Raw genomic sequence first — 13,971 nt, forward strand, 5'->3', positions numbered from 1 at the left:
GATGGATGATGGATGGATGGATGGATGGATGATGGATGGATGGATGATGCTCTCAGGTTCTGACCCAATCCGGGTTTACTAGTATTGAACATTTCAGCTCAAAGTTCTTTACGTCATAAAAAGAGAAAAATCAGGAAGTGAAACTGGACCAGTTGGGGAGAACATCTCAATGCGACGGGATTGGCTGTGGCAGCTTGTGGCTCAGCCTATCAGGACGCAGGGTGAAGAGCAGAGGCAGCTGATGATTGGATGATTGATCCTGTCTGATTTTAGATGTTGTAAATGTGCTGCAGCTTCAGTCAGGACGGTTTGTGAACCGGTCGACTGGCAGATGAAGCTCCAGCATCGTTGGTGGTTTTGTTGGTTTCTGAGGTGAATGTTCTTCGGTGATCTTCACTTTAATGGGACCAATAATATAAATAGTGCAGGTAAAACACAGATGACGGAAAAGCTGAACGCTGCTCCACAGAACCCCGCTTCAGGACCGGCCAGTAGCAGCATCCAGCAGGCTGCTGGTTTATCTGGAGTCTCTGAATCGGTGAACTAACAGACTCTGAGACGTTTCAGAGTCTGGGCAGAACGCGTCTCTGCTTTGGGTGTTTTGGACCTGAGACATCACTTTGTCGTGACTGCAGGGATTTTGGTTCAGGAACAGAAAAGCCTTTGAGATTCGTTTGGATCGGACTGGAGGAGAGAAGGTGATGCTGGGCCGGTTCTGTCTGCCAGTAGAATACGATGAGTCCCATGGAGCTGCCATGTCTGGACCAGATGACTAAACCTGAGTGGGCCGACTGATTTTCTGGCAGAACATTTGAAAGTAAACAACATATTCCAGTTAAAGTCAGTAAATAGATGAAAATAATGTTGGAGTTATTCATGGACCGGTTCTGGTTCCTCATTGTGGGCCTCTGATGGGTCCTAACGGTCTTGGCCATCCCAGAACACCAGCACTCAGGTTCAAGGTCATCTCCTGACCCTTGACCCCAGAAGGGAAGGGACTGGACGTTTTTGACTGAGGATGCAGCTCTAGATGAGTTTCTCTGGTTTTGCAGAACGATGCAGGAATCCGGTTTGGTGGATCCAGAAGGATCTCACTAGATCGACTTTCAGCTGTCTTTACTTCATTCAGCCAGTTCAGAACCAACCTGGTGTCAGAGCATCGCGCTGTTTCCTCTGCTTGCTGCTCATAGGTCCGATGGGACCCATCAGTGTGAGCTTCTTCCACAGCTCTGTGGTGGACGTCTGGACCCATCAGGCCTCTGATGGGAGACCAGGATGGTTATATCTGAGAATCTAGAATTGTAATCTGGATTCCACAGGGAAGCTGAACCCCAACATCCTGGCTGATCTCTTTTGCAGTTTTTGTTATGTCACACAGGAATTAAGTGTTTTTAGGGCTGACATGGATTAATTGATTATTGAAATAATTTAGTGATTGATTGATTACCTGGAGTTGACAGACTTCCCTGATCTCTGTTTTTAATAGTCGTCAGACTCTCGTAGCAGCGTTTCGGACGAAGGGTTTTATTTTCTGGATTTTTCCTGATGGTGACGACTTGCAGCAGTGAAGCCTGAAGGAACAAATGCAGGATCAGTTTTCACTCCTGGACAGGATGTTTATGATTGTGGCAATATTCCTGAGATGAAAGAAGGAAATGCTAAAATCTTCTTTATGGGATTTAATGACATAACCTGGTCGAAAACATCACAGAGGTTCTTTATTATTGAAGTGTAATTTAATGGCATCCAGATGTGGTGATGGCTCAGCAGGTTCTCTTTCAGAAGTTCTGATCCAAAAAAACTTCTGTCTTTTCAGAATTATAAGAATAAAGTTGAAACCATCCAGGTTTTAATCTGTGATGGACCCAGTGGGTCGGATTCGTCAGGTGTAGATAAAGCTGCATATCATCAGCAGCTTTATCTACACTATATATACATACAGGTCCTTCTAAAAAAAATTAGCATATTGTGATAAAGTTCATTATTTTCCATAATGTAATGATAAAAATTAAACTCATATATTTTAGATTCATTGCACACCAACTGAAATATTTCAGGTCTTTTATTGTTTTAATACTGATGATTTTTCAAACAGCTCATGAAAAACCAAAATCCATCTAAAAAAATTAGCATATTTCATCCGACCAATAAAAGAAAAGTGTTTTAATACCAAAAAAGTCACCCTTAAAATAATTATGTTCAGTTATGCACTCAGTACTTGGTCAGGAATCATTTTGCAGCCTTCAATACGACATGGAGGCCATCAGCCTGTGGCTCTGCTGAGATGTCATGGAGCCCAGGATGCTTCGATGGCCTGAAGCTCATCCAGACTGTTGGGTCTCTCAACTTCACAATATSCCACAGATTCTCTATGGGGTTCAGGTCAGGAGAGTTGGCAGGCCAACAGTAGCACCATGGTGAGTATACCACTGGTTTTGGCACTGTGATGGTTGTGCTGAATAATGAAATCTTCATCTCCATAAAGCTTTTCAGCAGATGGAAGCATGAAGTGCTCCAAAACCTCCTGATAGCTGCTGCATTGACCTGCCCTTGATAAAACCCAGTGGACCAACACCAGCAGCTCCCCAGACCATCACTGACTGTGGGTACTGGACACTGGACTTCTGGCCTTCTGGCATTTCCTTCTCTCCAGTCTTCCTCCAGATTCTGGCACCTTGATTTCCGAATGACATGCAAAATTTGCTTTCATCCAAAAAAAGTACTTTGGACCACTGAGCAACAGTCCAGTGCTGCTTCTCTGTAGCCCAGGTCAGGCGCTTCTGCTGCTGTTTCTGGTTCAACAGTGGCTTGACCTTTGACCTGGGGAATGCAGCACCTGCAGCCCATTTCCTGCACACGCCTGTGCACGGTGGCTCTGGATGTTTCTACTCCAGACTCAGTCCACCAGGCACGTGCAGAGGGGGAGGCTGGGGGGCTTGAGCACCTGCCCCTTTTGCTCCTTGCCCCCAAGTGTCCTTTTGGTCAATTTGTTTTTTGGGGGGGGGGGGGGTATTATTATTTCCTAAGCCTCTTCTGACACATAATAACATGTACTAAAAATATTAGTTTTTTGTTAGGGGTTTCTTCTGTACAACATAAAAAGCCGGTCACCTTGTTACCTTTGACCTTTGGCCCATGACCCAGTTGCCTCTCACACAGTGAGATGAGGCGGCTAACTGGAGCTCAACGTAGCGAACGTTCCAGATTACAGATCAGTTTTTGGTGAATAAAGTGGAGACTTGCTGCTTGTCAGATGACAGAAAACGTTGAAGTATCGTTTCTGCTTCAGCTCGGAGTCGCGGTTTAAGCAGAGAGGTAATGAAATACAACAGACACTGACAGGCCTCTGCGTCTGCCTTTCTCTGAAGAACTACTGAGGGAGGAAACAGCCAGGTGAGGAGAAACTGTTCTTATCTACCGATTCAGTGTATTATCATACAGACATTAGGTTGTTGTTGTTGTGCTATTAGCTAGCTGCTAGCTAACGACTTTGCTAGCAAAGCTACTAAAAAGCTTCTCCCCTGTATCTATAATGATATCAGTCATTCTTTAGTGTTGCTTATGCAATAAGGGCACATCGCCCGTCCAGAACCGATCATCTCCATAATGGATATATGTCCCATCTTCTAACTTCCTTTGCTGCATAATGTACATTTCATTTATTCAGCGTTAGGTAAATGTATCCTGAAGGAGAATAACACTTAAATAAAAGTCCAACAAGGATATTAATTTAGAATTAACAATAACTCACCCTGAATCACCATGATAGATATAATGAATGTAATAAAAGTTTATCATTAATGAAGGGAAAAAACTCAACCAGACTTTTAGTTTCTGGTTCTCAGAGTATGAAGTTAAATTTGTTTCCCAATTATTCAATGGAAACAAAAACTTACCTCAGTTAGTAAAATAAAATTGTAATCAAAACTTTTGGAATTGTAATGATTCCTTTTTCAAAAACAAAATGTTTTGTTTAAATAACTTTTTTCTAAATTAAATAACTAACTTTTGTCTCATGAACTTAAAAAGTTATTTTCCAAACATAAACATTTATTTGCACACATCATAAATATTTAGTTGTGATTTTGGGCCCTGATCACGACGTCATGTGAGAAAAAAGTTTTTTTAAGCAAAACTCAGCAGCTTTTCTCATGGTGACATTAACTATTCAATATTTTCTTTTGTTTTATTCCTGCAGTCCAGTTAAAGTTTGCTGCAGCTCTGCTGTCCTGACCGTCTTCATCTCCACTCAGCAAACAGGCAGATCTGTTATAGATTACAGTCACTGAACGGTGGCATTGAGCCCTAGTTTATATTTTAATAGTGTAATTATGTAAAGACTAAATATGTCTGGTTTTCTAGCTCTGATTTACATATTCTGCTAAATTGAGTATTGAAATACTTTCCTATAACCAAATAGATCTGCAGAAAGAAATTACTAATAAAATATAATTATCATTGTTTATTAAACTCTGAAAGCTGTTTGTTAATATTTTGTCCTATAATGTGGTTAGATGGGCCCTTTTTTTTAAGCACCTGCCCTTTTAGTGGCCTCTGCACGGCCCTGCAGTCCACTGCTTCCCCCAAGGTCTGGAATCGGACCTTCTCCACAATCTTCCTCAGGGTCCGGTCACCTCTTCTCGTTGTGCAGCGTTTTCTGCCACTTTTTCCTTCCCACTGAGAAGGAACATCACTCTGGGAACAGCCTGTTGGTTCAGAAATGTCTTTCTGTGTCTTACCCTTACTGAGGGCATCAATGATGGCCTTCTGGACAGCAGTCAGGTCAGCAGTCTGACCCATGATGGGCTGGGAGTTTTTAAAAGCCTCAGGAATCTTTTTCAGGTGTTTAGAGTAACTGTTGATTCAGATGATGGTTAACGGCTCGTTCAGAGAACCTTTTCATGATATGCTCATTGTTTGAGACGGGATTTTGGGTTTTCATGAGCTGTTTGCCAAMATCATCARTATTAAAACAATAAAAGACCTGAAATATTTCAGTTGGTGTGCAATGAATCTAAAATATATGACAGTTTAATTTTTATTATTACATTATGGAAAATAATGAACTTTATCACAATATACACATTTTTTTAGAAGGACCTGTATGTATATATAAAATAAAAAAAATAAAAATTCCCTTCTCACCCTCCGCTGGTGGTCTGTTTCATCCTCTGAGCTCGGGTCCTCTACCAGAGGCCTGGGAGCTTCAGGTTCTCCTCCAGTATCTTGGCTGTGCCTAGAACTGCACATTTCTGGACTGAGATGTCTGATGTTGTTCCTGGGATCTGTTTGAGCCACTGCTCCAGTTTGGGGGTGACTGTCTGCCCCGAGGGCCCCGATGACCACAGGCACCACTGTGGTCTTCACCTTCCAGGTCTTTTCCAGTTCCTCCCTGAGGCCCTGGTACTTCTCCAATTTCTCCTTCTTCCTGATGTTATAGTCACTTGGTATTGCTACATCCACCACAACGGCTTTCCTCTGTTCTTTATCCACCACCACAATGTCCGGTTGGTTCGCCATTACCATCTTGTCTGTCTGGATCTGGAAGTCCCACAGGATCTTAGCTCGGTCATTCTCCACCACTTTTGGGGTTTTTCCCACTTTGATCTCGGGGCTTCCAGTCCATATTCTGCACAGATGTTCCTGTACACTATGCCCGCCACTTGGTTATGTCGTTCCATGTACGCTTTCCCTGCCAGCATCTTGCACCCTGCTATTATGTGCTGGACTGTCTCAGGGGCCTCCTTGCACAACCTACACCTTGGGTCTTGTCTGGTGTGGTAGATCTGAGCCTCTCTGGTGTTTAGGGCCTGTTCCTGGGCGGCCAGGATGAGAGCCTCTGTGCTGTCCTTGAGACCAGCTTTCTCCAACCATTGGTAGGTTTTCCTGACATCAGCCACTTCAGTTATTTGTCGGTGGTACATCCCATGTAGGGGCTTGTCCTCCCATGATGGTACTTCCAGCACCTCGTCTTCTGTTCCCCATTGCCTGAGACATTCGCTGAGCACATCGTCCGTTGAGGCTTTGTCCTTGATGTATTTATGGATCTTGGATGTTTCATCCTGGTCAGTGGCTCTCACACTCACTAGTCCTCTGCCTCCTTCCTTACGGCTCGTGTACAGTCTCAGGGTGCTGGATTTGGGGTGGAAYCCTCCATGCATGGTTAGTAGCTTCCTAGTCTTAACATCCGTGGCCTTCATCTCTTCCATTGGCCAGCTAATTATTCCTGCAGGGTATCTGATTACTGGTAAGGCATAGCTGTTTATTGCACGGATCTTGTTCTTGCCATTGAGCTGGCTTCTCAGGACTTGCCTTATTCGTTGGAGGTATTTGGCTGTGGCTCCTTTCCTTGTGACCTCATCGAGGTTGCCATTTGCTTGTGGTATTCCCAGGTACTTGTAGCTGTGCCCTATGTCTGCTATTGTTCCTTCTGGAAGTGAGACCCCTTCTGTGTGGGCGACCTTCCCTCTCTTTGTAACTATCCGACCACACTTGTCTAGTCCGAATGACACCCCAATGTCAGTGCTGTAGATCAGTGGATCAGTRAGTCGATGTCTCGTTCGCTCTTGGCGTACAGCTTGATGTCATCCATGTAGAGGAGGTGACTGATCGTGGCCCCATTCTTGAGTCGGTATCCGTAGCCAGTCTTGTTGATGATTTGGCTGAGAGGGTTCAGGCCTATGCAGAACAGCAGTGGGGACAGAGCATCTCCTTGGTATATGCCACATTTGATGGACACTTGTGCAAGTGGTTTGCAGTTGGCTTCAAGGGTGGTTTTCCACAGCCCCATCGAGTTTGCAATGAAGGCTCTTAGAGTCCTATTAATGTTGTACATCTCTAAGCATTCAATGATCCAAGTGTGTGGCATTGAGTCATAGGCTTTCTTGTAATCAATCCAAGCGGTACACAGGTTGGTGTGTCGGGTTTTGCAGTCTCGGGCGACTGTGTGGTCTACAAGGAGTTGGTGTTTGGCTCCTCTGCTATTTATGCCTATGCCCTTCTGTGCCTTGCTCATGTATTTATCCATGTGCCCRCTTATCTTAGCYGCTATGATGCCTGACATGAGCTTCCATGTTGTAGAGAGACAGGTTATTGGCCGATAGTTGGATGGGACTGAACCCTTCGAGGGTTCCTTCTGTATCAGGATTGTGCGCCCTTCAGTTAACCATTTAACAACCAGTTAACCAACCAGGGAGGTTGCTGTGGTCCTCTCGTAGAGAGGTTAGCCACTGTGCATTGCTGTTGTGGGACGCCTCCCTTTCCCATATGCCTTTCCAGTATTGTTCAGTCTCCAGCCTGGGTGGGTCTGCTCTGTTGTTATTACCCTGCCATTGAGMGTACACTTTAGCTGGTTGGGTGGCGAAGAGCCGGTTAATCCTCCTGGCTTCATTCTCTCTCGTGTATCTCTTGAGGCGGCCGGCCAAGGCTTGGAGCCTTTGTTTGGCAGTTTCGAGTGCTTCAGGTATGGGCATCTGGCTGTACTTCTTAGGTACTGATCTTTTCATTGCACCCCTTTGGAGCTCCTTGTTATCTTGATCTTAGCCTCTAACCGTCTTTTCCATGGTGGGTTTTGGGTCTCATGGTTGCTCTTATAGCCAAGCATCTCAAGGATCACTGATGCTGAGTTGTATATTAGCTCAATGCTGCATTCATATCTTCAATTAGACTTTCTGATGGTACTTCACTCAGCCGTTGTAATTGGCGTCGGGGTCGTCTGGTGTTCATTCGGGCCATGATTCTCTCTCTAAGGTCAGTTGCTGCCTCATTCAGCTTTGATGGTTGGTTCATTACTGGGGCTACATACCCAGTCTCTGGGAGGGGAGTTGTAGTTGACTCCCCTCTGACCTGGCATCCTGGCTCCTCCCCCTTGCCGTAGCACTTGTGTCGTACCTCGTCAATCTCAAGTTGTGACAGCAGTTGCCGCAAACGGCAACTGCTGTCACACAACTGCCTACTAGTTGTTTGGCAGTTAGTGTTGACTGGGAATGTCGAGCTAACCATTCCTCCCACAGTCTTTGCATGTAGCCCCTCTGACTAGGATTACTTGAGTAGTAGCATTCCAACAGATCCATGTTTTCACCTCTCGTCCATTTCCGTCTTGTTCCAGCCTCGAACCCGGGTGGAGGACTGGTGACTTACCCATTGAGCTATACAGTCAGCTATATATATATATAAATATAAATATAAATAAAAGGCCTGGAAGGTGAAGACCACAGTGGTGCCTGTGGTCATCGGGGCCCTCGGGGCAGCAGTGGCTAAATCAGATCCCAGGAACAACATCAGACATCTCAGTCCAGAAATGTGCAGTTCTAGGCACAGCCAAGATACTGGAGGAGAACCTGAAGCTCCCAGGCCTCTGGTAGAGGACAGAGCTCAGAGGATGAAACAGACCACCCGCGGAGGGTGAGAAGGGAATTTTTATTTTTTTATATATATAATTAGTCCAAGCTCTGAGCCCTGTGGTACTCCTCCAGTGACCCTGGAGTGTGAGGAACATTAATTATTCACAGGAACAAACTGGGATCTGATTGAAACCATCTTGGTGTTGTTGTAGTTCTAACAGAATGTTGTGATAAACTGGATCAGAACCAGAACCGAGACCAAACAGAATCAGAACAGACACAAGTCCGACTGAGGATTGGAGAAAATCATCAGTGACTTTCAGCAGAGCTGATTGAAAGTCTTCAAACAGGTGGTTACTATTTAAATGCTCACACTTGATTGACTCTATTTACTATTTTCACAAGATTTTAGGAAGGAAGATCAGATAAAAGTCTGAAATTTATAAAATCATCTGACTGAGAAAGTTTCTTCAGTAAAGATTTAATTACAGCTTAAAACCTCGAGGTCCGTGTCCGTGAATTAAAGAAAAATATAGCTGAAATGAGGAAGTAATTAATAAATAATTTAGTGTAGGTAGGTATAAAATGGGGCTGCACAGTGGTGCAGTTGGTAGAGCTGCTGCCTTGCAGCAAGAAGGTTCTGGGTTCAATTCCCGGTCTTTCTGCATGGAGTCTCCATGTTCTCCCTGTGGATGGTGGGTTTTCTCCGGTTTCCTCCCACAGTCCAGAAACATGACTGTCAGGTTGATTGGTCTCTCTGAATTACCCCTAGGTGTGAGTGTGTCTCTGTGTTGCCCTGCGACAGACTGGTGACCTGTCCAGGTGACCTGTCCAGGTGACCCCGCCTCTCGCCCAGAACGTTGGCTGGAGAGGCAGCAGCAGCTCCTGACCCACTGAGGGACCAGCTGTTAGAAAATGGATGGATGGGTCTAATATGCCTGCCACCGGTTTGGAAGAAGCTAATATTTTTAATAATGCAGAAAGCCGAACACAGATCAGGTTCTGGTTCTATTATCGCTGCGTCACTTGGTGAGGATGAAGCGTTTTATTTCTTATAAAATCAGTTTTATAGAAGAACAGGGAATAAATATGTGGGTTTGATTCATTTATAGGAACTTAATCCTGCAGGTTTCTGCCAGAACAAACCCACCTGATGGCCACAGATCATCATCAACTACAGATCTGGTGTTTAAAACATTTCATGGCTTTTCTGTTCAGTCAAATTTATCTTTGACATTTTCACAATTTGCTTTTTTATGGTGAATTTTTACTGCATTTGAGAAAATGATGTTAATCTGAGAGCCGTCACCTTATTTCCCCTCCAGCATCAAACATGGCCGCCTCTGAACGAAAGCAGCCATTTTAGCTCAGTCAGGATCCTCTGCTGCTTCCTGCTGGGTGGATCACAGCTGCAGATGAACAATAAATCTCTAACATTTCAGTTTTGTCTGAACGTGTCGGTTCTGATCACTACAGCCGTTTTCACCACATTCTGACGGTTCTGCTGAATGTTGAACAGGAAATCAGCCCAGATTGCATCAGAGAAACCCTGAAAATACAAAACAGGGAATTTAGATCCTTAAATTAATGTGCAGTTTATTAAACAGTGAATCTGATTTATTACAGACATTTTTATTTACTGTGAAAAATATTGAGGAGGAAAGAACAGAAATCGTGAGAGGAGGAAACGTCCTTCATCCGCCGTCTCAGCCAGTTGGAGGCTGAAGTCCAGGACAGCGACGGAGCTGCAGCTGGAAAGAAGCTTCAGCACCGGAGGAAACCCAAACAACAGAAAACTAACTACAGGCTCAGAAAGACCCACCAGCTGTACTGGTGGTGGCAGCATCATGCTGAGCTCCATCTGATGCCGCCATGCAGCCGCTGCATGTTGCTCTGACCAGCTGCACTCCAACGATGAGACCAGGACTAGACTCAGATCCAACACCAGTGGGAAGAACCTTCTGATGGTTCTGACCCGAACTCAGCTCTCAGCATCCATCAGCTTCAGTCCAGGTCGTCTCTGTAACCCGGGCAACAGCAGAAATCCTGCTGGGACAACAAGCGGTGGGTTCCTGGTTCTGCAGAACCAACAGAACCAGCTTGGTGTCAATAAATCAAGGATATTTGATGTTGCTGCGGCGACCGACCCGAGGCAACCAAATGTTGACCCGTCATCAGAGGAAAGAGGATTAAAACTATCGGCCATGTTGGAAACGTTCAGCCAGAGAATGAGCTCAGATCAGAGAGCGACCCGGCAGCACAGCCCACAGCATCACTACCCAGATTCACAGCGATGCCGGGTCGGTCTGACGACCCCAGCAGCTCTGCCACATGACTCCATCATCCAACTTCAGTTCAGGACCAGAAAAATCCACGTTTCTCCAGAGCCAACAGAAAAACTTCAGGGTGTTTAGATTCTTCTTAGCATGCAGATTTTAAGTCCATAATTCAATTAATGAGTGTTTAGCAATTTCCTTAAGTTGATTTTCATGAATTCTTTGTTAAATTTTATCAAGCTTGTTAATGTTGGTGTTTCATAGCAGACAAGGAGAGTCAGCTGAGGAGGAAGAGGATGATGAGGAAGAGGGACAGGAACCAGTAAAGGCCCGTTTGCACTGCAGCCCTGGTTGTCTTGGCATTGAGAAGAGTGCAGTTGCCTCAAAAGTGGGCGGGGTTACCATGCGGTGGGCGTGGTCATGGTAAAGTGGGCGGGGCCTTCATGTCAATCCAATTCCTGCAGAAATCTGCTGTAGGAAAGAGAGAGAGAGCAGGGCAACATTTATTGGAAGGGGTGAATAAGACAGTCATAAACGTGTCATAACACCTGTAATTAACATGAATAAGCCTTCATGAATATTTATGACTCGTCATAAAGCGTCATTCTGTAAATTATGACACTTTTAATACAAAGTTGACTTTATTCAAAATGTCTTTGTCATAACTTGACATCAAGAAATCATCACTGATATAAATTTGTTCTAAAAGTATTATTGCACTTTAAAAATTAGGTAACTTTGTTATTAAAGGTAAAGTTTAAACAGGAACCTGTCTCTGTTTCCCGCTTCCTGTTTCTGCTTCCTGTTTCCTGTCTCTGTTTCCTGTTTCCTGTCTCTGTTTCCCGTCTCTGCTTCCTGTTTCCTGTCTCTGTTTCCTGCTTCCTGTCTCTGCTTCCTGTTTCCTGTCTCTGTTTNGTTTCCCGTCTCTGCTTCCTGTTTCCTGTCTCTGTTTCCTGCTTCCTGTCTCTGCTTCCTGTTTCCTGTCTCTGTTTCCCGTCTCTGCTTCCTGTCTCTTGTATAATAAATGTCGGCTGATTGGAATATGAGCTCATGAGAACCTGGCGTGTTTCGCTGGCGTCCATGTTTGGTGTCTTTATCTGTCCTCAGCTCAACATGGACGCCGGTTCAGGACATCAAATAACTGCGTCCCAGATAAAGTTTCCTTTCCAGGCGTTTTCCCAGAGCTTCCTCAATATCTTGACATTTACAGTCCAGCAGACGAGGCGCTGCGATCGCGCAGCGGGAGGCTGATAAGAGGCGGCGCAGCTGCACCGCAGCAGCTCTTCATCCTGAGCTGAGAGCTTGAAGCTGCTGCTGGATCACGGCAGATATCTGCGTCTCAAACAGCAGAGGAAATTGCTCTCTGTAAAAATGCCCGATTCGGGAGTGATGGCTGGGAGAGAAGCCAATATGCCAGCAGTTTCTCTCTCCATCTTTTCTCATGACAGAAATGAGTTTGTTTTGTGTCTGAGCAGGTCAGAAATCAACTCTCAGCTCATGGAGCGACCCGCTGACCCACCGCTGCAAATATTCCTCTGCTCTCATAAACGGCGAGGAGCTAAACGCCTCAGACGTGGAGATCAGAGGCAGGACTCGGCGGGAGGCCGGCCAAGTCATGAAGACGAGCTGCGTCCAGCTGAGCCGGTGATGGACGACTCAGCAGGCTGGACTGGTTCCACATTGATCCGATGAGTGATGAAGCTGCAGCAGCTGCAGCAAGGCTCCAACCAGCTGACACTGACTGTCCTGGTCAGGAACCACCAAGGCTCCAGTCTGGAAGATACAGGAACAACACAGACATCCAGGACAGAAGCAGCTGTTCTGACTATATTGTAGTGTGATGTCACAGTCCAATTCCTTATATGGCCAGCTTCCTGCTTCCTGCTTCCTGCAGAAGCTTCTCCATTACCAACAGTAAAATGTTCAATCAGAGTTTTAATCCCACAACATGGGCTGAGAACCATTTTGGAGGCGGGACAAAACGTCAGATGGGCGGGGCTATACACCAGGTGGGCGGGGTTACAAACCAGATGGGCGGGGCTATACACCAGATGGGCGGGGTTACTGGTCAGGATTCATGACTGCGCTCTAGGAAACCTGGCTGGTGATGGACAGAGGAAGCCGGGTGGAGGTCAGTGTCCAGGGCTAACGCTGACCTCTGACCTTCAACCTTTGCACCTGGTGGTCATGGAGTTGGGAGTGGTCATGCTCTGAGGGAGTGGTAGCTCTCTGTGGATCCACTGGGTTCAGTCTGATCACCAGTCAGACTAGTCAGGTTCGGCTTTTCGATCACGTTCCTGATGAAGGACTGCAGCTGCTGCTGACCTTTAAACAACAAATAGTTCTGGTATCGATCCGTGAAACGGTTCTGGAGTGGTGGATGACGATGTCACTGCTGTCGGATCCGACCCACTGCTCTGCATCAGACTGAAAACAGACGATGGATCTGAATGACGCAGGAGCTGCAGTGACTGACAGACTGGAGACATGAGGAGGATCTGCTGCTGTAATAACAGCTCAGCTGACCTTTGCCCTCTGGAGATTGTTCTGAGCAGCCAATCCCTGCGCAGCGCCGCCAGGCGCCCAAAGCATAATAGGATTCCTGACCGTTAAATATTATAAACATAATTAGTCAGCAGACAGAACCAGCAGCAGCTGCTGCTCTGCTGACATGAGGCTCCATTAGAGAAACATGGACCTGCAGAACCTCCAGCACGGCCCAGATGATGGTGGTCACTTCAGGAAACAAACGCCAAACATCACTGATTCCAGCAGAAGGAAGTTCTGACCCGGTCAGTGTGACGGAGCCTAGAGTCGGGTCGGTGATCAGGTTCTGGAGAATTCAACAGATTCTGGAATCCAGAAACCATCGGGCTGCAAGCCTGAAAGCCCAGAGAGCAGCGGCGGCCGGTACCATCGAGCCCAGCGGGTCGGGTCGGGGTTCCTTCTGAGGGTGGAGTTCTGGTTCTCCAGCAGGAAACGGGTCGGAGTCGGGTTCCACCTGGATTCGACCCGGATTTAAAGGAGCTCAGGGTTTCGGCTGGTTTCAGTTTTCTGGAAGTTTGTTCCAGATCTGTAGTGAATAGAAGCTGAATCCAGCTTCTCCATGTCTGGTTCTGGTTCTGATGCAGAGCAGAACCAGAACCAGCAGGTTGATCCAGCAGCAGATCTTTAATCTGTTCAGTGATTTATAAACTACCAGCTGGTGTAGAACCAGGGGGTGTAGAACCAGGTGGTGTAGAACCAGGGGGTGTAGAACCAGGTGGTGTAGAACCAGGTGGTGTAGAACCAGGTGGTGTAGAACTAGGTGGTGTAGAACCAGCTGGTGCAGAACCAGGTGGTGTAGAACCAGG

At 46.0% G+C, this 13,971-nt stretch overlaps 1 protein-coding gene across 4 annotated transcripts in view; it reads right to left on the reverse strand.

Moving 5' to 3' along the window:
• The window catches only part of mei4 (meiosis-specific, MEI4 homolog (S. cerevisiae)), a 52,437-nt gene that overhangs the window by 35,075 nt on the left and 3,391 nt on the right, over positions 1 to 13,971 (reverse strand). For 2 of the 4 annotated variants that reach the window (XM_008397015.2, XM_008397013.2), the window contains exons 1-2: positions 9,652 to 11,247; positions 1,448 to 1,571 (exon numbers count right to left, since the gene is read on the reverse strand). The gene's annotated coding sequence lies outside the window, so the exon portion shown is untranslated. Of the gene's footprint in view, positions 1 to 1,447; positions 1,572 to 9,651; positions 11,248 to 13,971 lie in introns of those variants that run through there. The other 2 variants (XM_017302151.1, XM_017302150.1) reach the window with 2 other exon arrangements.

The sequence above is a fragment of the Poecilia reticulata genome, linkage group LG21, assembly GCF_000633615.1.
Source record: "Poecilia reticulata strain Guanapo linkage group LG21, Guppy_female_1.0+MT, whole genome shotgun sequence".
NCBI classification, from domain to species: domain Eukaryota; kingdom Metazoa; phylum Chordata; class Actinopteri; order Cyprinodontiformes; family Poeciliidae; genus Poecilia; species Poecilia reticulata.